Below are 2019 nucleotides of genomic sequence, written 5' to 3'. Positions count from 1 at the left end.
TGTGTGTGTGTGTGTGTGTGTGTGTGTGTGTGTGTGTGTGTGTGTGTGTGTGTGTGTGTGTGTGTGTGTGTGTGTTTGTGTGTGTGTGTGTGTGTCGGATTGATTTTCAGAGAAGGGGCTAATCTTCTAAGGAGTATCCATAACTTCCTCTCACACAAAGTCCATCCACCATTGTCTGGCATTAGGAAACAAACAGCATCATCAAGATCGAGAAGCACAGCAGGTTGTGGAGACGTTTAAAGGAGAGTTAAGTTACACGATGATTAAAAGTAGAGCATGTATAGCACAATTGCAACCCTATCAAGGACAGTATTTGTCAGAGAAGCTGCCAATAGCTGACAGCGGCAGAGAGATCCAGAAGGAGATTTTCCAGGAGGACAACTTTTTGTCCACTCCACAAACCTGGCCTTAATGGGAAAGTAGCAAGTCCTGTTTGAAGTTTGCTACAGGCCATTTGGGGAACATTATAAACGTGTGGAAGAAGATGCTTTGGTGAGCCGAAACCAGAATTCAACTATCAGTGCACAGTGGGAAAATGACACTGTGGTGGTAAAAGGATGTGCTTTTCTTCTGCAGGGACAGAAAAGCTGGTCAGAGTGGGCAGGAAGGCTCAAGGTGATGAATACAGGACTGTTAGAAGATGCAAAAGAAAGCATATCTTCCACGGTTTAGGTTAGAATGGTCTAGTCAAAGTCTAGACCTAAATCTATTGGAGGACCTTTGGAAAGACTTGAGAATTGATGTCCACTGACTCTCTCTCTTTTTCTTCACAACAAAAACAAAATCCTACCAACTAGATTACAAACTACACCAAGTGTTTTGGGTGTAGTTTGTAATGCAAATGTCTTGGTACACTTGAATTAAGACAAAACTAACTTACAAGCAACTTTTTTACCAACACATAGGAGCTCGTATTAAGTAAGTAATTCCTTAATATTTACAAAAATGTGTCTGATTATTTCACTCTTAGCGAGACACTTTTCCCATTTCTAACAAGCTCCTATATCTTTCTGGAAAGTTCCTTATAAGTTAGTTTTGTCTTATTTAGACTCCAAAGTCCAATCTGTGCTGGATGTTATAAACTCTGCTGTGTTTGGTTGTTTAAAGGAGGATACACACCTTTGTTCTCTGTCAGCTTGCTTTTCTTTTTGCTCATCACCCAGTTGAGTGCTTTGAGCAGTCATGTGTTGGTCTTCAAGCGCTTGCGTCCCACCCTTGGTCAGGCTGTCTTTTTAATGAATTGGCTGGTGTTGATCCTGAACTGACAGTTAATCAGACGTGGCATCTATTAAACAGCGCTGGGCTCGGGTTACTGTCCAGCGCTGCCGGACGTTTTGTGCGCCGCTGACCCCCCTGACACAAACACACTCTCCCACCGAAGCCCAGTTAAATGCCATCCCACCCCACGCTGTGAGGCCGAACTCAATTATGGATGACCATCATTAGAAACCAGACACTCGCCAACACACGCTTGGCCACACAGACACATGCCCAGGCAAACGATGCGATGGGCACGGCGATTATTCCCAGAGACACCCAAGACTATTGGAGTGCTAATAGAGTAACAGCTTCAGTTTCATTCTGCTGCTGCTCCTGTAACCTCCAGATGACCACCAGACTGCGTGCTACAAAAACAATCTTCCTTTTGTTAATATACAGTATATCTGTGCTTACATTGCCTGGAAAACATGGTCAGATCTTTATTTGTGTTAAACCAACACAAAGCAGCACATAATTGTGCAGTGGAGGGATAATAACTCATGTCTTGCAAACTTTAATGCAAAGAATCTGAAAAGCGACTGCTATGACAACCTTGAATAAAACGCTATGCATTCAGAAGTCATCCAATCAGTAAGGTCATCTGTGTGAAGAAAAACCAGCACTGTACATTGCCTTGATCACAACATCCCCACAGCAAAACATGGTGGTGGGAATATCATGATGTGGGAAAGCCGTTTTTAAAGCAGGCTGACAGTGGAAGAAAACCTGTAAGAAGCTGAAAAATGAAGATGGCAACCC

The 2019-nt window shown here is 43.1% G+C and overlaps 1 long non-coding RNA gene across 1 annotated transcript in view; it reads left to right on the top strand.

The window, feature by feature from the left end:
• The window catches only part of LOC103457834 (uncharacterized), a 3956-nt gene extending 2501 nt beyond the window's left edge, over positions 1–1455 (top strand). The window contains exon 3 of the long non-coding RNA XR_532483.2: positions 111–1455. This is a non-coding gene — a long non-coding RNA (uncharacterized LOC103457834). The remainder of the gene's footprint in view (positions 1–110) is intronic.
• The last annotated feature ends 564 nt before the right edge of the window (positions 1456–2019 follow it).

This window comes from Poecilia reticulata, linkage group LG21 (assembly GCF_000633615.1).
Source record: "Poecilia reticulata strain Guanapo linkage group LG21, Guppy_female_1.0+MT, whole genome shotgun sequence".
NCBI lineage: Eukaryota > Metazoa > Chordata > Actinopteri > Cyprinodontiformes > Poeciliidae > Poecilia > Poecilia reticulata.
Note: the sequence above shows the minus strand (reverse complement) of the source record. Positions and strands in the feature narration are given on the sequence as shown.